Source organism: Ranitomeya variabilis, chromosome 5 (genome assembly GCF_051348905.1).
Source record: "Ranitomeya variabilis isolate aRanVar5 chromosome 5, aRanVar5.hap1, whole genome shotgun sequence".
Lineage (NCBI taxonomy): Eukaryota > Metazoa > Chordata > Amphibia > Anura > Dendrobatidae > Ranitomeya > Ranitomeya variabilis.
In genome coordinates, this window is record NC_135236.1 from 22,938,605 (window position 1) to 22,962,156 (window position 23,552).

Below are 23,552 nucleotides of genomic sequence, written 5' to 3' on the forward strand. Positions count from 1 at the left end.
AGGAGCACTTTCGGGCAAATCAACGTCACTTGTCTCCCTCAAAAAAACAGAATCCGGCCTTGCAAAGCCAGCAGTTTCTGTTGCCCCCTGAGAAGCTTCCTCATCCAAAAAATACTCATCCCCATCATCCTCTTCATCCTCCTACTCTTCGCCTGCCACCTCGTCCTGTTGACTTCCCTTAGCAGACAATGGCTGACTGTCATCTAGGCTTCCCTCGTCCTCGGCTGCAGACGCCTGCTCCTTTATGTGCGTCAAACTTTGCATCAGGAGATGCATTAGGGGGATGCTCATGCTTATTATGGCATTGTCTGCACTAACCAGCCATTTGTATTCCTCAAAACACTGAAGAACATGGCACAGGTCTTGTAGCTTCGACCACTGCACACCTGACAACTCCATGTCTGCCATCCAACTGCCTACCCATGTATGTGTATCCTCCCACAAATACATAACAGCACGCCTCTGTTCGCACAGTCTCTGAAGCATGTGCAGTGTGGAGTTCCACCTTGTTGCAACGTGGATGATTAGGCGATGCTGGGGAAGTTGGAAAGACCGCTGATGGTTCTGCATACGGCTGGAGTGTACGGGCGAACGGCGTATGTGCGAGCAAAGTCTGCGCACTTTCAGGAGCAGGTCGGGTAACCCCGGATAACTTTTCAGAAAGCACTGCACCACCAGGTTTAAGGTGTGAGCCAGGCAAGGAATGTGTTTCAGTTGTGAAAGGGCTATGGCAGCCATAAAGTTTCTTCCGTTATCATTCATCACCTTGCCTGCCTCAAGATGTACAGTGCCCAGCCATGACTGAGTTTCTTGCTGCAAGAACTCGGACAGAACTTCTGCGGTGTGTCTGATGTCGCCCAAACACTTCATTGCCAATACTGCCTGCTGACGCTTGCCACTAGCTGTTCCATAATGGGACACCTCGTGTGCAACAGTGGCAGCTGCGGATGGAGTGGTCGTGCGACTGTTGTCTGTCAACGAGCTCTCGCTTCTGCTGGAGGACGAGGAGGAGGAGGGGGTCGAACGCCGGTTTCCCAGAGGATGTTGGTTATCTGGGTGGTTTGTGACCGGTTCTCTAAGATGGTCCATTTGGTGCCTTTGCCTAAATTGCCTTCCACTTCGGATTTGGTTCCGTTGTTTTTTCAGCATGTGGTTCGTTTGCATGGTATTCCAGAGAATATTGTGTCCGACAGAGGCTCACAGTTTGTTTCTAGATTTTGGCAAGCCTTTTGTGCTAGGTTGGGCATTGATTTGTCTTTTTCCCTCCGCATTTCATCCTCAGACAAATGGCCAGACCGAGCGAACTAATCAGACTTTGGAAACTTATTTGAGATGCTTTGTGTCTGCTGATCAGGATGATTGGGTGACTTTCTTGCCTCTGGCCGAATTTGCCCTTAATAATCGGGCTAGTTCGGCTAACTTGGTTTTGCCCTTCTTTTGTAATTTTGGTTTTCATCCTCGTTTTTCTTCAGGGCAGGTTGAGCCTTCTGACTGTCCTGGTGTGGATTCTGTGGTGGACAGGTTGCAGCAGATTTGGGCTCATGTGGTGAACAATTTGGTGTTGTCTCAGGAGGAGGCTCAGCGTTTTGCTAACCGTCGTCGGTGCATTGGTTCCCGGCTTCGGGTTGGGGATCTGGTCTGGTTGCCTTCCCATCATGTTCCTATGAAGGTTTCTTCCCCTAAGTTTAAGCCTCGGTTTATTGGTCCTTACAGGATTTCTGAGATTATTAATCCGGTGTCTTTTCGATTGGCCCTTCCGGCCTCTTTTGCTATCCATAATGTCTTCCATAGATCTTTATTGCGGAAATATGTGGTGCCCGTTGTTCCCTCTGTTGATCCTCCGGCCCCTGTGTTGGTTGATGGGGAGTTGGAGTATGTGGTTGAGAAGATTTTGGATTCTCGCTTTTCGAGGCGGAGGCTTCAGTACCTTGTCAAATGGAAGGGTTATGGCCAGGAGGATAATTCTTGGGTTTTTGCCTCTGATGTCCTTGCTGCCGATTTGGTCCGTGCCTTTCATCTGGCTCGTCCTAATCGGCCTGGGGGCTCTGGTGAGGGTTCGGTTACCCCACTTCAAGGGGGGTACTGTTGTGAATTCTGCTCTTGGGTTCCCTCCGGTGGTTGTTGGTGGTAGCGCAGTTGTCTCTGGATTGTAATCCAGGGCAGGTGTTTCTGCTTATTGCAGCTCTACTAGGTATTTAGGTGTGCAGGATCCATTACTCTTTGCCAGTTGTCCATTGTACTTGGAGGATTCACATCTCTGTCTGGTTTCTCCTGCCCTGCTGCCCAAATCAGCAAAGATAAGTTCTGGTTTTTGTTTCTGCAGCCCACATGCTGTGGGCTTTTTGGTTCAGTGCTATTTAATGTTTTTTCTTGTCCAGTTTAGACTGTGTACGGAATTATTCAGTCAAGTTGGATTCTCAGGAGATGCAGATATACATTCCCTGTCTTTAGTTAGATGGTGGAATTTTTGTATTTTCTGATGTGGATATTTTTTAGTGTTTTAATACTGACCGCTTAGTATTCTGTCCTATCCTTTTCTATTTAGCTAGAGTGGCCTCCTTTGCTATATCCTGTTTTCAGTCTGTGTGTGTTTTTCCTCTCCTCTCACAGTCAATATTTGTGGGGGGCTGCCTATCCTTTGGGGTTTTTCTCTGAGGCAAAATAGTATTCCCATTTCTATCTATAGAGGTATTTAGTCCTCCGGCTGTGTCGAGGTGTCTAGGATTGTTAGGTACATCCCACGGCTACTTCTAGTTGCGGTGTTAAGTTCAGGGTATGCGGTCAGTACAGGTTCCACCTTCTCCAGAGAACGTTTCATGCTGCTCCACGGTCACCGGATCATAACACTGACGGGTGCTTGCGCCAAGTGGTGAGACCACGGCCCCGTGGGGGGAGTTAGGCCATTTAGGGAGGTGTAAACATGTTGTATGCTGTACAAACAGCAGATGCAAATTTAGAGATTGGAACAGTCAGTAACACCAGTCTCAAAGCAAGACCTTTTTTCAGGAAAGCTAGGTGTCAGCCGGGAAAGGTGACGCAAAATAATCAGAAATCCACGAGTGGTTCATTTTAATGAAGGTTAGATCATCAACATTTTGGGTCGCCAGACGAGTCCTTTTTTCGGGCAGTATTGAACCAGCAGCACTGAATACTCTTTCTGATCGCACACTAGCCGCTGGGCAAACAAGCTCCTGCAATGCATATTCAGCCAATTCAGGCCAGGTGTCTATTTTGGATGCCCAGTAATCAAAGGGGAATGACGGTTGAGGGAGAACATCGATAATGGAGGAAAAATAGTTAGTAACCATACTGGACAAATGTTGTCTCCTGTCACTTTGAATTGATGCTGCAGTACCTGTCGTGTCTGCGGTCATTGCGAAATCACTCCACAACCTGGTCAGAAAACCCCTCTGTCCAACGGCACTTCTGATTTGTGAACCTCTAGCACCTCTGCCCTGTTTCCCCCTGCAGCTCGTGTGAGAACCATCACCGGCGCTGTGTGCTGGGAATGCCTGAATCAAACGGTCTACAAGAGTAGCTTGTTTGGTTGCCAATATTTGTTCGAGGTTCTCATGTGGCATGATATTTTGCAATTTGCCTTTATAGCGAGGATCAAGGAGGCAGGCCAACCAGTAATCGTCATCGGTCATCATTTTTATAATGCGTGGGTCCCTTTTGAGGATACGCAAGGCATAACCTGCCATGTGTGCCAATGTGCCAGTTGTTAAATCTGTGCATGTGCTGGGTTGAGGAGCACTTTCGGGCAAATCAACGTCACTTGTCTCCCTCAAAAAAACAGAATCCGGCCTTGCAAAGCCAGCAGTTTCTGTTGCCCCCTGAGAAGCTTCCTCATCCAAAAAATACTCATCCCCATCATCCTCTTCATCCTCCTACTCTTCGCCCGCCACCTCGTCCTGTTGACTTCCCTTAGCAGACAATGGCTGACTGTCATCTAGGCTTCCCTCGTCCTCGGCTGCAGACGCCTGCTCCTTTATGTGCGTCAAACTTTGCATCAGGAGATGCATTAGGGGGATGCTCATGCTTATTATGGCATTGTCTGCACTAACCAGCCATTTGTATTCCTCAAAACACTGAAGAACATGGCACAGGTCTTGTAGCTTCGACCACTGCACACCTGACAACTCCATGTCTGCCATCCAACTGCCTACCCATGTATGTGTATCCTCCCACAAATACACAACAGCACGCCTCTGTTCGCACAGTCTCTGAAGCATGTGCAGTGTGGAGTTCCACCTTGTTGCAACGTGGATGATTAGGCGATGCTGGGGAAGTTGGAAAGACCGCTGATGGTTCTGCATACGGCTGGAGTGTACGGGCGAACGGCGTATGTGCGAGCAAAGTCTGCGCACTTTCAGGAGCAGGTCGGGTAACCCCGGATAACTTTTCAGAAAGCACTGCACCACCAGGTTTAAGGTGTGAGCCAGGCAAGGAATGTGTTTCAGTTGTGAAAGGGCTATGGCAGCCATAAAGTTTCTTCCGTTATCATTCATCACCTTGCCTGCCTCAAGATGTACAGTGCCCAGCCATGACTGAGTTTCTTGCTGCAAGAACTCGGACAGAACTTCTGCGGTGTGTCTGATGTCGCCCAAACACTTCATTGCCAATACTGCCTGCTGACGCTTGCCACTAGCTGTTCCATAATGGGACACCTCGTGTGCAACAGTGGCAGCTGCGGATGGAGTGGTCGTGCGACTGTTGTCTGTCAACGAGCTCTCGCTTCTGCTGGAGGACGAGGAGGAGGAGGGGGTCGAACGCCTACAGCCAACTGTTTCCTAGACCGTGGGCTAGGAAGAATTGTCCCAATATTGCTGTCCCCTGTGGACCCTGCATCCACCACATTAACCCAGTGTGCCGTGATGGAGGCATAACGCCCCTGGCCATGCCTACTGGTCCATGCATCTGTTGTCAGGTGCACCTTTCTACTCACAGATTGCCTGATTGCATGGACTATGCGGTCTTTTACATGCTGGTGGAGGGCTGGGATGGCTTTTCTCAAAAAGAAGTGTCGACTGGGTAGCTCGTAGCGTGGTACAGCGTAGTCCATCAAGGCTTTGAAAGCTTCGGTTTCAACTAAACGGTAGGGCATCATCTCTAACGAGTTTAGTCTAGCAATGTGGGCGTTCAAACCCTGTGTACGCGGATGCGAGGATGAGTACTTCCTTTTCCTAACGAGAGTCTCATGTAGGGTGAGCTGGACTGGAGAGCTGCATAGGCTAGAACTAGCGGGTCTGCCGGTGGACATGGCAGACTGAGAGTGTGTTGGTGATGGTATTCTTGCTGTTGCCCTACATACAGTGTTTCCTACCGTGAACCTGGTGATTCCCTGACGGCTTTGGCCTTGTGACGAAAACGCCACATTTACTGCAGGTGGTGTGGTAAACGGTGGGCTTATAGTGAGGGAAGGGATGTAGCGTTGCTGACTAGCTTCATTGTAAGAGGGTGCTACAACGTTAAGGGACGTTTGGTAGTTAGACCAGGCTTGCAAGTGCATGGTGGTTAAATGTCTACGCATGCAGCTTGTATTTAGATTTTTAACATTCTTACCTCTGCTGAAGACCCTTGAGCATTTCTTACAGATGACTTTGCACTGATCATTTGGATCTTGGTTAAAAAAATACCAGACTGCACTCTTCCTACTATCGGATACCTTTTCAGGCATTGCAGACTGAGCTTCTTTAACCAGATGGCCACGCTGTCCTCCAACTGGTTTTGGCTTTGCCACACGTTTTTGACCAGATACGGGCTTGCCAGATGGAACCTGTTGCGATGTTGATGCCTGCTGTGGCTCCTCCTCCTCCGCTTCAGAGCTACTGCCGCCTGCACCCTGTTCCCCCAATGGCTACCAATCGGGGTCAACAACTGGCTCATCTATGACCTCCTGTTCTATGTCCTGTGCACCTTCCTCTGGGTCACCGTGTAAGCCGGTGCTATAGCGTTCGTGACGGGGCTTAATTGTGTCATCAGGGTCAGATTCTGGATCAGTACACTGCGAGGGCAATGTTCTGATCTGAGTCAAAGGAACAGCATAATAATCAGGCTGTTGCCGTACATCTGTGCAATCCATGTCCGATTCATCTTGTAGTGGGCATGGCCTGTTAACAATTTCCCTTTCTAACCCAGGAACGGTATGTGTAAATAGCTCCATGGAGTTGTGTCGCCTGACGCATCCTTCTCTGTTGTTCTGGGTAAGGAACACAAGGAAGCGACTTGTCCCTGACCGGGAACATCCACTGACGATGCACTGCTCTTACATTTGCCACTTTCCGAGGAGGAGGTGAAAGAGCCAGAGGCAGAGTCAGCAATGAAAGCCAAAACTTGTTCCTGCTTCTCCGGCTTTAAAAGCGGTTTTCCTACTCCCAGAAAAGGGAGCCTTCGAGGCCTTGTGTAGCCAGACGATGACGCTGGCTCAACAACTTGAGACTTAGGTGCTATTTTGCTTTTCCCACTACCACCAGATGCTCCACCACCATCATTACCAGCTGGCAATGACCGCCCATAGCCACGACCTCTTCCACCAGACTTCCTCATTCTTGGAAAAATTAAACCAAACTAACAACCGTTATGTGGTCCTGTACAAGCAAGTAGAAGGTGTACGTAAACTTGTTTTGAATTAAAATCTCCCTTTTTTATGTGTGGGAGAATGCTGGACAAAATGAGGACCACTGTATTACACTACACAGTTTGATTGGCAGAAAGAGGCTGGCAGATATGCCACGAACAGGACTGACGCACGCAGATGCACACACTGGCAATAGAAATCTCACTCTTTATGTGTGGGAGAATGCAGGGAACAATCAGGTCCACTGGATTACACTACACAGTTTGATTTGCAGAAAGAGGCTGGCAGATATGCCACGAACAGGACTGACGCACGCAGATGCACACACTGGCAATAGAAATTTCACTCTTTATGCATTGGAGAATGCAGGATTTAATCAGACGCACTATATCACAGTATATTTTCTGTGGCACAAAATGACTGACAGATACCACAGACAGCACTGGCACAGATACACAGATTTGGCAAGATTATTCTCCCTTTATTTATTTATTTATTTATTTTTTATATGGGAGACAAGTGAATAAATCAGGCCCACTATATCACAGTATATTTTCTGTGGCTAAAAATGAATGACAGATACCACAGACAGCACTGGCACAGATTTGCCAAGATTATTCTCCCTTTATTTATTTATTTATTTATTTTTTTTATAGGGGAGACAAGTGAATAAATCAGGCCCACTATATCACAGTATATTTCCTGTGGCACAAAATGAAGGACAGATACCACAGACAGCACTGGCACAGATTTGCCAAGATTATTCTCCCTTTATTTAATTTTTTTTTTTTATATGGGAGACAAGTGAATAAATCAGGCCCACTATATCACAGTATATTTCCTGTGGCACAAAATGAATGACAGATATCACAGACAGGACTGGCACAGATGCACTGATTGGCAATATAAATCTCCCTTCTTAGGTGTGGGACAGTGCAGAAAAATACAGGCCCACTGTTTTACACTACACAGTTTCAGGGGCTGAAAGTGGCTGGAAGATATTAAAAAAAAAAAAGGGACCGTACTACAATTACTATCTCCCTACAATAATCTCTGAAAAGTATGGCAGGCAGCAATAAAAAGAACTGCTGCACACAAAAAATGAGGACAAACAAAAAAGATAGCTATGCAGAAAGGAAGGAGCAACAGGATTTTTGCTTTTAAAAAAGCAGTTGGTTTGCACAGCAGCGTACACACAGCAACACAGCGATCAGGGAGCCTTATAACCTACAGAGCTGATGAAGAGAAATCGAGCCTCCACTGTCCCTGCAAACAAAAGGTGGTGTTGGACAGTGGAAATCACTACAGCACAAGCGGTTTGGGGGTTAATCTTCCCTCCCTAACTATAACCCTGCTTCTGACGAAGGGGCAGCAACCTCTCCCTGTGCTCAGATCAGCAGCAGTAACATGGCAGTCGGCGGGAATGCCCTTTTATAGCCCCTGTGACGCCGCAGAAAGCAAGCCAATCACTGCAATGCCCTTCTCTAAGATGGTGGGGACCAGGACCTGTGTCATCATGCTGCCCACACTCTGCATGCACCTTCATTGGCTGAGAAATGGCGCTTTAAGCGTCATATGAAACGCGACTTTGGCGCAAAGATCGTGTACCGCATGGCCGATCCCACGCTGGGATCGGGTCGGGTTTCATGAAACCCGACTTTGCAAAAAGTCGGCGACTTATGAAAATGACCGATCCGTTTCGCTCAAACCTAATGAGCAGTAAGGAGAGTACAAGAATATCAAGTTTGTTAATGTTTGATGGCTCTTAAAGTGCCCAAAATAGCTGCAATCCTAATATTATATTTTCAAACATTATAACGTGTTCTTGGAAACTTAAAGATTGATGACTAGGCATGAGTGGATTAGGCAAAATTCAAAGTCACCTACCTATGCAAATTTCCCAGGTCAATTGGATTTGCAGAGAAGCTTTTCTGGGCAACACAAATGAATTAATGAAAACATGAACTGTTGGTCGCTCTTGAGGACCGGATTTGAGGAAAACTCTTCTAGGTTATAGAAATGTTTTTGCCTGATTCACAATTTACAACTTTTAAAAAGTCATTAAATTTTTGCTCAAATTTAGTCTAGCCCCTCCTTGGACTGGTTTAATATGTCCCAGATTTTTTGAAAATCGTTTGCTACATTTTTTGAAATATATCAGTGTTTGAGGTTAAAAGTTGCATAAAAGACGAAAGAAAAAATATTTTTGATGAAATTTATAAACTGCATACTCCATTTTGAAGAATTTCTCACAAAAAAGTGTAACAAAAATCACAAAATAAAAAGAGAACAGTGAAATAAAAAGGGCAAATGATAAATTGGACCATGAGGCAGTAACATTTACAAGAATTAATGGACATGAACTGTTCCTTAGATGGAAAACTCCATTAATGACAAGTATACTTTAATAACCCGATCAATGCATGTTTTTCTTACCCAGAAGACCCACAATAATGCCGCACAAGAGCTGTATAATATGGATATATGAGTGCAATTAAGTCATAATTTTGTGGCTCTAATTCATGAAGGTCTCTGAAATTCTTCTGCCAGGAATAGTAGACAAATCTCAGGTAGTATGCAACAGCAACATATTCATCTCAGTGATCTCTTCTCACAACAAATCTGGCAGATATAAGGCCACCAGTCCCATTTTCTTCACTTTTTATACTCTATTTTTTATAATAATAATATGCCCAGGATGGCACCAGGGGGAATAATAAGGATGTGATTTCCTAAATAAGCAGTCGAAAAACAATCATTATTTTAATGATCTCTTGAGCCCAAAATATCACAGTCATGTAACATTGATTACTACGCAAATAAAGAACTACTGAAACATTTCATTTATATTGTACATTATGCTTACCTATCAAAAATTCAATGACTAAAATATAAACTTTTAAGTCTCAGGTTCCAAAGAACTTTCTGGAAATGCCCAAAACTTAGCAGTGCCAACAACTTTAGATTGGTAATTATGTCATCCCTGTGCCTTCTCGGCCTTAGATTAAAGATACCAAAGTTTACAAGGGAAGAAGAGGCTGCTGACACTGTCTGATCTAATACAGGAGATACCATGGGTAATGAGTAGGGTTGAGCGACTTTTACTTTTTTAGGATTGAGTCGGGTTTCGCGAAACCCGACTTTGTCAAAAGTCGGATCGGGTGAAATCGGACGATTATTGCGAAAAGTTGGGGGCCGACTGAAACACAAAACCCAATGCAAGTCAATGGGGAATCAAAGTCGGCAGAGAGTGGAGGACAGGAAAACACCTACAGTGCCTATTTAATGCCAAAAACATCAATTCTTATTACTGAAGCTTGTCAATCTTAATTTACTTTATAATAATAGTTAGGCATTGAAAATTGGGGGTCATTTGGCTAAAGTTGTGGGGGGGTAGGGCTGGTTCAAGTTTTTCTTGGGCCCAGGAAATGCGGACTATGTCACGGCGGTGGAGCAGGGAGAGATAAGTATTTCAACTTTGCAAGTGCTGTGATCCTGAGCAAGCAGGGGGGGGCACTTGTTCGCATTGGCACTGGCACAGGGCCCCTCAAAGTACGGCGGTGTGTTTGACGGCGGGGGCGCCTCCCACCGGCGGAGACACTTTTGCGTACTATGAGGGGCCCTGTGCCAGTGACGTTGCCAACGAGTATCCCCCCCACCTGATGAAGGAACCTGCACTTTCATCTGCGCCTTCCTGTTTGTCCCCGTGTAAGGTGGTATAGTATGCGGGAAGGGGAACGCTCAGCAGGGTTAGATTCTGGCTGTGTAGAGTGCAAGGGGAATGTAGTGGTCTGGTCAATGTACCAGCAGACTCATCTAGCAGTGGCTGGGCAATGGGCAAGATGAGGAGGAAACACATATATAGGCCCAAATAATAAAGTAGGCTAAATGCAGTTCAAAATTGGTAACAGGAGTAAACTGGCGGCATTGCTTTGTTCAGTGGAGGACAATTGTAAGGTGTGGCAGACACAGTTAGTAGGCCCCAAAAAGTACGTAGGCTAAAGACAGTTCACAATTGGTAACAGGAGTAAACTGGCGGCATAGCTTTGTTCAGCGGAGGACAACTGTAAGGAGTGGTAGACACAGTTAGTATGGCCAAGTAATAAAGTGGGCCAAATGCAGTTTAATATTTAATATATGCTGAAAATTAAAGCTCAGCTTTGTTCAGTGGAGGAGAAAAACAAGGAGCGGCGGCAGACACCGTTAGTAGGCACAACCAAACAAGTAGGCCAAATGCAGTTTAAGATTTGATATAGGCTCAAAATTGAAGCTCAGCTTTTGTCAGTGGAGGAGAAAAGCAAGGAGCGGCAGACACCGTTAGTAGGCCCAACCAAACAAGTAGGCCAAATGCAGATTAATATGTGATATAAGCTGAAAATTGTTGCTCAGCTTTGTTCAGTGGAGGAGAACAACAAGCAGCGGCAGACACCGTTAGTAGGCCCAACCAAACAAGTAGGCCAAATGCAGTTTAATATTTGATATAGGCTGAAAATTTCAGTGGAGGAGAACGACAAGCAACGGCAGACACCGTTAGTAGGCCCAACCAAACAAGTAGGCCAAATGCAGTTTAATATGTGATATAGGCTGAAAATTGAAGCTCAGCTTTGTTCAGTGGAGGAGAACAACAAGCAGCGGCAGACACCGTTAGTAGGCCCAACCAAACAAGTAGGCCAAAGGCAGTTTAATATGTGATATAGGCTGAAAATTGAAGCTCAGCTTTGTTAAGTGGAGGAGAAAAGCAAGGAGCGGCAGACAACGTTAGTAGGCCCAACCAAACAAGTAGACCAAATGCAGTTTAATATGAGATATAGGCTGACAATTGAAGCTCAGCTTTGTTCAGTGGAGGAGAAAAGCAGGGAGCGGCAGACACCGTAAGTAGGCCCAACCAATCAAGTAGGCCAAATGCAGTTTAATATTTGATATAGGCTGAAAATTGAAGCTCAGCTTTGTTCAGTGGAGGAGAACAAAAAGCAGCGGCAGACACCATTAGTAGGCCCAACCAAACAAGTTGGCCAAATGCAGTTTAATATTTAATATAGGCTGAAAATTGAAGCTCAGCTTTGTTCAGTGGAGGAGAACAAGAAGCAGCGGCAGACACCGTTAGTAGGCCCAACAAAGCAAGTAGGCCAAATGCAGTTTAATATTTGATATAGGCTGAAAATATCAGTGGAGGAGAACAACAAGCAGCGGCAGACACCGTTGGTAGGCCCAACCAAGCAAGTAGGCCAAATGCAGTTTAATATGTGATATAGGCTGAAAATTGAAGCTCAGCTTTGTTCAGTGGAGAACAAGCAGTGGCAGACACCATTAGTAGGCCCATCCAAACAAGTAGGCCAAATGCAGTTTAATATGTGATATAGGCTGAAAATTAAAGCTCAGCTTTGTTCAGTGGAGGAGAGCAACAAGCTGTGGCAGACACCGTTAGTAGGCCCAAATAGGGTTGAGCGAAACGGATCGGTCATTTTCATAAGTCGATGACTTTTGGCAAAGTCGGGTTTCATGAAACCCGACCCGATCGCTGTGTGGGGTCGGCCATGCGGTACGCAACCTTCGCGCCAAAGGCGCGTTTCAATGACGCTAAAAGCTCCATTTCTCAGCCAATGAAGGTGGACGCAGAGTGTGGGCAGCGTGATGACATAGATCTCAGTCCCCACCATCTTAGAGAAAGGCATTGCAGTGATTGGCTTGCTTTCTGCGGCATCACAGGGGCTATAAAGGGGCGTTCCAGCCGACCGCCATCTTACTGCTGCTGATCTGAGCGTAGGGAGAGGTGCCGCTTCGTCAGAAGCAGGGATAATGTTAGGCAGGGTACATTCACCCCCAAACCGCTTGTGCTGTAGCGATTTCCACTGTCCAACACCTCCTTTTGTTTGCAGGGACAGTGGAAGCTACATTTTTTTTCCTCAGCGCTGTAGCTCATTGGGCTGCCCTAGAAGGCATCCTGAAAGCTGCGTTGCTGTGTGTGTACGCCGCTGTGCAAACCAACTGCTTTTTTCAAAGCACAAATCCTGTTGTTCCTTCCTTTCTGCACAGCTATCTTGTTTGTTTGTCCACACTATTGTGTGCAGCAGTCCTTTTTATAGCTGCCTGCCATACTTTTCTGAGATTACTGCAGGGAGATAAAGATTGGCAAGTCTGCCTCTGTGCCAGTGCTGTGTGTGGCATCTGTCTCTCATTGTGTGCCACAGAAAACCAGTGTGTAATACTGGGCCATTTTTTTTTTAATTCTCCCTGAAAAAAAAAATAGTGGGAGATAAGGATTGGCAAGTCCGCCTCTGTGCCAGTGCTGTGTGTGGCATCTGTCTCTCATTGTGTGCCACAGAAAACCAGTGTGTAATACTGGGCCATTTTTTTTTTAATTCTCCCTGAAAAAAAAAAAATAGTGGGAGATAAAGATTGGCAAGTCTGCCTCTGTGCCAGTGCTGTGTGTGTCATCTGTCTCTCATTGTGTGCTACAGAAAACCAGTGTGTAATACTGGGCCATTTTTTTTTTAATTCTCCCTGAAAAAAAAAAAAAAAAATAGTGGGAGATAATGATTGGCAAGTCTGCCTCTGTGCCAGTGCTTTGTGTGGCATCTGTCTCTCATTGTGTGCCACAGAAAACCAGTGTGTAATACTGGGCTTTTTTATTTAATTCTCCCTGAAAAAAGAAAAATAGTGGGAGATAATGATTGGCAAGTCTGCCTCTGTGCCAGTGCTTTGTGTGGCATCTGTCTCTCATTGTGTGCCACAGAAAACCAGTATGTAATACTGGGCTTTTTTTTTTAATTCTCCCTGAAAAAAATAAATAAATAGTGGGAGATAAATATTGGCAAGTCTGCCTCTGTGCCAGTGCTGTGTGTGGCATCTGTCTCTCATTGTGTGCCACAGAAAACCTAGTGTGTAATACTGGTCCATTTTTTAAAAAATTCTCCCTGAAAAAAATAAATAAATAGTGGGAGATAAAGATTGGCAAGTCTGCCTCTGTGCCAGTGCTGTGTGTGGCATCTGTCTCTCATTGTGTGCCACAGAAAACCAGTGTGTAATACTGGGACATTTTTATTTTTTTTAATTCTCCCTGAAAAAAAAAAATAAATAGTGGGAGATAAAGATTAGCAAGTCTGCCTCTGAGTCAGTGCTGTGTGTGGCATCTGTCTCTCATTGTGTGCCACAGAAAACCAGTGTTTAATACTGGGCCTTTTTTTTTAATTCTCCCTGAAAAAAAAAATAGTGGGAGATAAAGATTGGCAAGTCTGCCTGTGTGCCAGTGCTGTGTGTGGCATCTGTCTCTCATTGTGTTCCACAGAAAACCTAGTGTGTAATACTGGGCCATTTTTTTAAAAAAATTCTCCCTGAAAAAAAAAATAAATAGTGGAAGATAAAGACTGGCAAGTCTGCCTCTGTGCCAGTGCTGTGTGTGGCATCTGTCTCTCATTGTGTGCCACAGAAAACCAGTGTGTAATACTGGGACATTTTTATTTTTTTTAATTCTCCCTGAAAAAAAAAATAGTGGGAGATAAAGATTGGCAAGTCTGCCTCTGTGCCAGTGCTGTGTGTGACATCTGTCTCTCATTGTGTGCCACAGAAAACCAGTGTGTAATACTGGGCCATTTTTTTTATTCTCCCTGAAAAAAAAATAGTGGGAGATAAAGATTGGCAAGTCTGCCTGTGTGCCAGTGCTGTGTGTGGCATCTGTCTCTCATTGTGTGCCACAGAAAACCTAGTGTGTAATACTGGGCCATTTTTTTTAATTCTCCCTGAAAAAAAAAAAAAAAATAGTGGGAGATAAAGATTATCAAGTCTGCCTCTGTGTCAGTGCTGTGTGTGGCATCTGTCTCTCATTGTGTGCCACAGAAAACCAGTGTTTAATACTGGGCCTTTTTTTTTAAATTCTCCCTGAAAAAAAAAAAAATAGTGGGAGATAAAGATTGGCAAGTCTGCCTGTGTGCCAGTGCTGTGTGTGGCATCTGTCTCTCATTGTGTTCCACAGAAAACCTAGTGTGTAATACTGGGCCATTTTTTAAAAAAAATTCTCCCTGAAAAAAAAAATAAATGTGGAAGATAAAGATTGGCAAGTCTGCCTCTGTGCCAGTGCTGTGTGTGGAAGCTGTCTCTCATTGTGTGCCACAGAAAACCTAGTGTGCAATACTGGGCTTTTTTTTTATTCTCCCTGAAAAAATAAAAATAAATAGTGGGAGATAAAGATTGGCAAGTCTGCCTCTGTGCCAGTGCTGTGTGTGACATCTGTCTCTCATTGTGTGCCACAGAAAACCTAGTGTGCAATACTGGGCATTTGTTTTTAATTCTCCCTGAAAAAAAATAAATAAATAGTGGGAGATAAAGATTGGCAAGTATGGCTCTGTGCCAGTGCTGTGTGTGGCATCTGTCTCTCATTATGTGCCACAGAATACCTAGTGTGTCATACTGTGAATTTTTATTTTTTTAAATTCTTACTGAAAAAACAATAGTGGGAGATTAAGATTGGCATTTCTGCTTGAGTGCCGGTCCTGTGTGTGCCATCTGTCTCAAATTATTGGGGCACAGAAAACCTAGTGTGTCACACTGGGAATTTTTTTTTTTTTTTTAAATTCTCCCTGAAAAAAAAAAATAGTGGGAGATTAAGATTGGCATTTCTGCTTGAGTGCCGGTCCTGTGTGTGCCATCTGTCTCAAATTATTGGGGCAAAGAAAACCTAGTGTGTCATACTGGGAAATTTTTTTTTCTTTTTTTAATTCTCCCTGAAAAAAAAAAATAGTGGGAGATTAAGATTGGCATTTCTGCTTGAGTGCCGGTCCTGTGTGTGCCATCTGTCTCAAATTATTGGGGCACAGAAAACCTAGTGTGTAACATTGGGCCTGATTTTCCTTTCAGTGTCAGGCACCTATAAAGGTATATATAAATCCTACAGAAGTTTGAGTTCACCTTATAAGTTGTTTAACAGTAACAAATAGTGTTACTTTGGTTACGTTTTGCAAACAATGAGGAAGTCTGGTGGAAGAGGTCGTGGCCGTGGGCAGTCATTGTCAGCTGGTAATGATGGTAGTGGTGGTGGAGCATCAGGTGGTCGTGGTAAAAGCAGTACAGCACCTAAGTCTCGAGTTGTTGCGCCAGGTTCGTCATCTGGCTACACAAGGCCTCGAACGCTCCCATTTCTGGGAGTAGGAAAACCGTTTTTAAAGCCGGAGCAGCAAGAACAAGTTTTGGCTTTCCTTGCTGACTCAGCCTCTAGCTCTTTTGCCTCCTCTTCTGAAAGTGCTATATGTAAAAGCAGCGCGTCATTAGTGGATGTTCACGGTCAGGGACTAGTCGGTTCCTTGTCTTCTTCACCCAGAACAAGAGAGAAGGATGCATCAGGCGACACAATGGGTTACTCCATGGAGCTCTTTACACATACCGTTCTGGGTTAGACAGTGAAACAGTTAACAGGCCATGCCCATTAGAAGTTGAATCGGACATGGAGTGCACAGATGCACAGCCACAGCCAGATTACTATGCTGTTCCTTTGACTCAGACCAGAACATTGCCCTCGCAGTGTACTGAGCCAGAATCAAACCCAGCGGAGACTATGGTGCCCCGTCACGAACGCTATACCACCGGCTTACCCGGTGACACAGACGAAGTTGCACACGACATAGAAGAGGAGGTCATAGATGACCCAGTTGTTGACCCCGATTAGCAGCCATTTGGGGAACAGGGTGCAGGTGGCAGTAGTTCTGAAGCGGAGGTGGAGGAGCCACAGCAGGCATCAACATCACAACAGGTTCCATCTGTCGTGCCCGTATCTGGCCAAAAACGCTTGGCAAAAACAAAACCAGTTGGAGGACAGCGTGGCCATCCGGTTAAAGAAGCTCAGTCTGCAATGCCTGAAAAGGTATCCGATAGTAGAAAGAGTGCAGTCTGGCATTTTTTTTAAACAACATCCAAATGATCAGCGCAAAGTCATCTATCTAAAATGTTCAACTACCTTAAGCAGAGGTCAGAATCTTAAAAGTCTAAATACAAGTTGCATGCATAGACATTTAACCACCATGCATTTGCAAGCCTGGACTAACTACCAAACGTCCCTAAAGGTTGCAGCACCCTCGGCCAATGAAGCTAGTCAGCAACGCTACATCCCTTCCCTCCCTGTAAGCCCACCACCTGCAGTATCTGTGCAGCTTTCGTCACCAGGCCAAAGCAGTCAGGGAATCACCAGGTTAGTAGTAGGAAACACTGCATGTAGGGCACCGGCAAGAATACCATCTCCAACCCTCTCTTAGTCACCCATGTCCACCGGCACCCCCGCTAGTTCCACCGTATGCAGCTCTCCAGTCCAGCTCACCCTTCATGAGACTCTCATTAGGAAAAGGAAGTACTCATCCTCGCATCCACGTACATAGGTTTTGAACGCCCACATTGCTAGACTAATCTCATTAGAGATGATGCCCTACCGGTTAGTTGAAAGTGAAGCTTTCAAAGCGCTGATGGACTATGCTGTACCATGCTATGAGCTACCCAGTTGACACTTCTTTTCGAGAAAAGCCATCCCAGCCCTCTACCACCATGTTAAAGAGCGCATCATCCATGCACTCAGGCAATCTGTGACTACAAAGGTGCACCTGACAACAGATGCATGGACCAGTAGGCATGGCCATGGACGTTACGTGTCCATCATGGCACACTGGGTGAATGTGGTGGATGCAGGGTCCACAGGGGACAGCAATATTGGGACAGTTCTGCCTAGCCCACGGTCTAGGAAACAGTTGGCTGTAGGTGTTGACCCCCCTCCTCCTCCTCGTCCTCCTGCAGAAGCGAGAGCTCGTCCACAGACCGCAGTCGCACATCCACTCCATCCGCAGCTGCCACTGTTGCACACCAGGTGTGCCATTATGGGACAGCTAGTGGCAAGCGTCAGCAGGCTGTATTGGCAATGAAGTGTTTGTGCCACAACAGACACACCGCGGAAGTTCTGTCCGAGTTCTTGCAGAAATAAACCCAGTCATGGCTGGGCACTGTACATCTTGAGGCAGGCAAGGTAGTGAGTGATAACGGAAGGAATTTCATGGCTGCCATAGCCCTTTCCCAACTGAAACACATTCCTTGCCTGGCTCACACCTTAAACCTGGTGGTGCAGTGCTTCCTGAAAAGTTATCCGGGGTTACCCGACCTGCTCCTCAAAGTGCGCAGACTTTGCTCTCCTATCCGCCGTTCGCCCGTACACTCCAGCTGTATGCAGAACTATCAGCGGTCTTTGAACCTTCCCCAGCATTGCTTAATCATCGGTGTTGCAACAAGGTGGAACTCAACACTGCACATGCTTCAGAGACTGTGCGAACAGAGGCGTGCTGTTATGTATTTGTGGGAGGATACACATACATGGGCAGGCAGTTGGATGGCAGACATGGAGCCTATTTTTATTTATTTTAGGCCTAGTAAGCCTGTCTGCGGTCACTCATTGCAATCCTCCTCCGCTGACCACACCAATGCTGCCTGTTGTGAATTCCGTTCATGGGCTCCCTCCGGTGGTTGTAAATGGCACTTTTGTGAATTCTGCCCTTGGGCTCTGTTATGGATCTGGTGGTTAGGAGCACCCTGAATGACCTGATGAGTAAACTAAAAATCGGGACAAGCTCTGGGAAGTGGGAACTCTGCTGACCGCAAACCCTACTCCTATCACACACACTAGAAATAGCCGTGGAGCGTACCTAACTCTCCCTAGACGCCTCTTCACAGCCTAAGAGCTAACTACCCCTAAAGATAGAAACAGAAGCCTTACCTTGCCTCAGAGAAATTCCCCAAAGGAAAAGGCAGCCCCCCCACATATATTGACTGTGAGTTAAGAGGAAAGTCACAAACGCAGGAATGAATCAGGTTTTAGCAAAGGAGGCCAGACTTCACTAAATAGTCAGAGGATAGGAAAGGGAACTTTGCGGTCAGCACAAAAAACTACAAAAAACCACGCAGAGTTTGCAAAAAGACCCTCACACCGACTCACGGTGTGAAGGTGCAACTCTGCACCCCCAGAGCTTCCAGCTAGCAAGAGAATATCATGATAGCAAGCTGGACTAGAATTTAGCAGTACAAAGAAATATATTCAGGAGGCAATAACAACAAATGGACTAGCAGGGACTTAGCTTCTGCTGGAGTAGACAGGTCCTCAGAGAAGTCCAAGAGAGATCTGAACCAATACTGAGACATTGACAGCTGGCATGAAGTAACGATCTGAGTAGAGTTAAATAGGGAAGCCAGCATAGCAATAAACGAGGGCAGCTGAGGAAGCCAGCCTCAGAGACCAGCAGTTCCGCTCAAAGCCACCAGAGGGAGTCCAAGAGCAGAACTAACCAAAGTACCATTCATGACCACAGGAGTGAGTCAGAGAAATGGAATTCACAACAGGGCTCCCTCCGGTGGTTTTGAGTGGAACTGCTGCTTCTTGGGTTTAGCATTAGCAGCTGCTTCCACTGATCGTCTCTCCTGGTTCTGCTATTTAGCCTGGCTCTAGTCTTCAGCCAGTGCCAGCTGTCAATGTTTTTTGGTTGGATTCAGATCTCTCCTTGGATTTCTCTGGTGGCCTGTCCATTTCAGCAAAAGATAAATAATTGCTTTTCTTTTGGTTGTCCACTTGCTGTGGACTTAATCGTTCAGCTCATGTTATGTTTTTTCTTGTCCAGCTTGTCAGTATGATATATTCAGCTTAGCTGGAAGCTCTGGGGAAGCAGATTTGCCCCTCCACACCGTGAGTCGGTGTGGAGATATTTTGTAAACTCTGTATGGATTTTTAGCTTTTAATACTGACCGCACAGTATCCTTTTCTATCCTGTCTATCTAGTTTAGAATTGGCCTCCTTTGCTAAATCTTGTTTACATTCTGTGTATGTCATTTCCCTCTCCACTCCCAGTCAATATTTGTGGGGGGCTATCTTTCCTTTGGGGTTTTCTCTGAGGCAAGATAGCTTTCTGTTTCCATCTTTAGGGGTAGTTAGTTCTTAGGCTGTGACGAGGTGTCTAGGGAGTGACAGGAACATCCCACGGCTACTTCTAGTGTTGGTGTTAGGATTAGGAACTGCGGTCAGTACAGATACCACCTCCTCAGAGCTCGTCCTATGTTGCTCCTTAACCACCAGGTCATAACAGCTGCCCGTGTACCCCTGGAACCTATTTTAAAGTGCATATAGCCACTTATTTTAATTGTAGGCGTACTAAGTATGTCTGCGGTCCCTCCTTCCAATAGTCCTCCACTGACCACACCAATGCTGCCCGTGTACCCCTGGAACCTATTTTAAAGTGCATATAGCGACTTACTTTAATTGTAGGCGTACTAAGTCTGTCTGCGGTCCCTCCTTCCAATAGTCCTCCACTGACCACACCAATGCTGCCCGTGTACCCCTGGAACCTATTTTAAAGTTCATAGAGCCTATTTATTTATTTTATGTAATATTAATAAAGCCATGATGGACTACGCTGTACCACGCTATGAGCTACCCAGTCGACACTTCTTTCGCGAGAAAAGCCATCCCAGCCCTCCACCAGCATGTAAAAGACCGCATTGTCCATGCACTCTGGCAATCTGTGAGTACAAAGGTGCATGTGACAGCAGACGCATGGACCTGTAGGCATGGCCACGGAAGGTTACGTGTCCATTATGGCGCAATGGGTTAATGTGGTGGATGCATGGTCCACAGGAGACAGCCTACTAAGTCTGTCTGCAGTCCCTAATTCAAATTGTCCTCAATTCAGGTTTTCGGGGTTTTTTTAAAAATAGGAAACTGCATTTGGGATACTAGTTTGGTTGGGGCCTACTAGTGATGTCTGTCGCTCCTGGGTGTTCTCCTCCTCCGGGGTGTTCTCCTCCAGGTTTATAAAGCTGAGCTTCAACCTTCAGGCTCTCATTAAGTAGTTGTTTTTAAAAATTGGTGGTTGGGGCCTACTAACGGTGTCTGACGCTCCTGGGTGTTCTCCTCCTCCTGGGAGTTCTCCTCCTCCTGGGTGTTCTCCTCCTCCTGGGTATTCTCCTCCTTTTGGGTGTTCTCCTCCAGGTTTCCTTGTCTGAGCTTCAACCTTCTGGCTCTCATTAAGTAGTTGTTTTTAAAAATTGGTGGTTGGGGCCTACTAACGGTGTCTGATGCTCCTGGGTGTTGTCCTCCACTGTATAAAGCTGAGCTTCAACCTTCTGGCTCTCATTAAGTAGTTGTTTTTAAAAATTGGTGGTTGGGGCCTACTAACGGTGTCTGACGCTCCTGGGTGTTCTCCTCCTCCTGGGTGTTCTCCTCCTCCTGGGTGTTCTCCTCCTCCTGGGTGTTCTCCTCCAGGTTTCCTTGTCTGAGCTTCAACCTTCTGGCTCTCATTCAGTAGTTGTTTTTAAAAATTGGTGGTTGGGGCCTACTAACGGTGTCTGACGCTCCTGGGTGTTGTCCTCCACTGTATAAAGCAGAGCTTCAACCTTCTGGCTCTCGTTAAGTAGTTGTTTTTAAAAATTGGTGGTTGGGGCCTACTAACGGTGTCTGCCGCTCCCTGGTGTTGTCCTCCACTGTATAAAGCTGAGCTTCAACCTTCTGGCTCTCATTAAGTATTTGTTTTTAAAAATTGGTGGTTGGGGCCTACTAACGGTGTCTGACGCTCCTGGGTGTTGTCCTCCACTGTATAAAGCAGAGCTTCAACCTTCTGGCTCTCGTTAAGTAGTTGTTTTTAAAAATTGGTGGTTGGGGCCTACTAACGGTGTCTGCCGCTCCCTGGTGTTGTCCTCCACTGTATAAAGCTAAGCTTCAACCTTCTGGCTCTCATTAAGTAGTTGTTTTTAAAAATTGTTGGTTGGGGCCTACTAACGGTGTCTGACGCTCCTTGGTGTTGTCATCCACTGTATAAAGCTGAGCTTAAACCTTCTGGCTCTCATTAAGTAGTTGTTTTTAAAAATTGGTGGTTGTGGCCTACTAACGGTGTCTGCCACTCCCTGGTGTTGTCCTCCACTGTATAAAGCTGAGCTTCAACCTTCTGGCTCTCATTAAGTAGTTGTTTTTAAAAATTGGTGGTTGGGGCCTACTAACGGTGTCTGACGCTCCTGGGTGTTCTCCTCCTCCTGGGAGTTCTCCTCCTCCTGGGTGTTCTCCTCCTCCTGGGTATTCTCCTCCTTTTGGGTGTTCTCCTCCAGGTTTCCTTGTCTGAGCTTCAACCTTCTAGCTCTCATTAAGTAGTTGTTTTTAAAAATTGGTGGTTGGGGCCTACTAACGGTGTCTGACGCTCCTGGGTGTTGTCCTTCACTGTATAAAGCTGAGCTTCCACCTTCTGACTCTCATTAAGTAGTTGTTTTTAAAAATTGGTGGTTGGGGCCTACTAACGGTGTCTGCCGCTCCCTGGTGTTGTCCTCCACTGTATAAAGCTGAGCTTCAACCTTCTGGCTCTCATTAAGTAGTTGTTTTTAAAAATTGGTGGTTGGGGCCTACTAACGGTGTCTGATGCTCCTGGGTGTTGTCCTCCACTGTATAAAGCTGAGCTTCAACCTTCTGGCTCTCATTAAGTAGTTGTTTTTAAAAATTGGTGGTTGGGGCCTACTAACGGTGTCTGACGCTCCTGGGTGTTCTCCTCCTCCTGGGTGTTCTCCTCCTCCTGGGTGTTCTCCTCCTCCTGGGTGTTCTCCTCCAGGTTTCCTTGTCTGAGCTTCAACCTTCTGGCTCTCATTCAGTAGTTGTTTTTAAAAATTGGTGGTTGGGGCCTACTAACGGTGTCTGACGCTCCTGGGTGTTGTCCTCCACTGTATAAAGCAGAGCTTCAACCTTCTGGCTCTCGTTAAGTAGTTGTTTTTAAAAATTGGTGGTTGGGGCCTACTAACGGTGTCTGCCGCTCCCTGGTGTTGTCCTCCACTGTATAAAGCTGAGCTTCAACCTTCTGGCTCTCATTAAGTAGTTGATTTTAAAAATTGGTGGTTGGGGCCTACTAATGGTGTCTGCCGCTCCCTGGTGTTGTCCTCCACTGTATAAAGCTGAGCTTCAACCTTCTGGCTCTCATTAAGTAGTTGTTTTTAAAAATTGGTGGTTGGGGCCTACTAACGGTGTCTGACGCTCCCCGGTGTTGTCCTCCACTGTATAAAGCTGAGCTTCAACCTTCTGGCTCTCATTAAGTAGTTGTTTTTAAAAATTGGTGGTTGGGGCCTACTAACGGTGTGTTATTTTCCTGACCTTTAATCTTCAGGCTTTCGGCCTTCATTTGTAATATTAAACTGCATAGGGCCAACTAGTGTGGTTCGGCCCTACTAACGGTGTCTGCTGCTCCTCGGTTTTCTACTCCACTGAACTAAGCAATGCCACCTGGTTAGTCCTGTTACCAATTTTGAACTGCATTTTACCCACTTTATTATTTGGGCCTATATCAGTGTTTCTTCCTCATCCTGCCCATTGCCCAGCTGGTGCTAGATGAGTCTTGTGGTACTTTGACCCAGACCACTACATTCCCCTTGCACGCTACACAGCCAGAATTTGACCCTGCTGAAAGTCTGGTTCCCCTTCCCGCATACTATAAAACCTTACACGGGGACAAAGAGGAAGGTGCAGATGAAAGTGCAGGTTTCTTCAACAGGTAGGGGGGCATACTCGTTGGCGACATCACTGGCACAGGGCCCCTCAGAGTACGCAAAAGTGTCGCTGATGGTGGGAGGCGCCCCCGCCGTGCAAACACATCGCCGTACTTTGAGGGGCCCTGTGCCAGTGCCAATGCGAACGAGTGGGCCTCCCTGCTTGCTCAGGATCACAGAACTTGCAAAGTTGAAATACTTACCTCTCACTGCTCCACCGCCATGACGTAGTCCACGTTTCCTGGGCTCACTAAAACCTTGAACCAGCCCTACCCCCCACAACTTTTGCCAAATGACCCCCAATTTCCAATGCCCAACTATTATTATAAAGTTAATTAAGATTGACAAGCTTCAGAAACAAGAATGGATGTTTTTGGCATTAAAATGGGCACTGTAGGTGTTTTCCTGGCCTCCACTCACTGCCGACTATGCTTCCCCATTGACTTGCATTGGG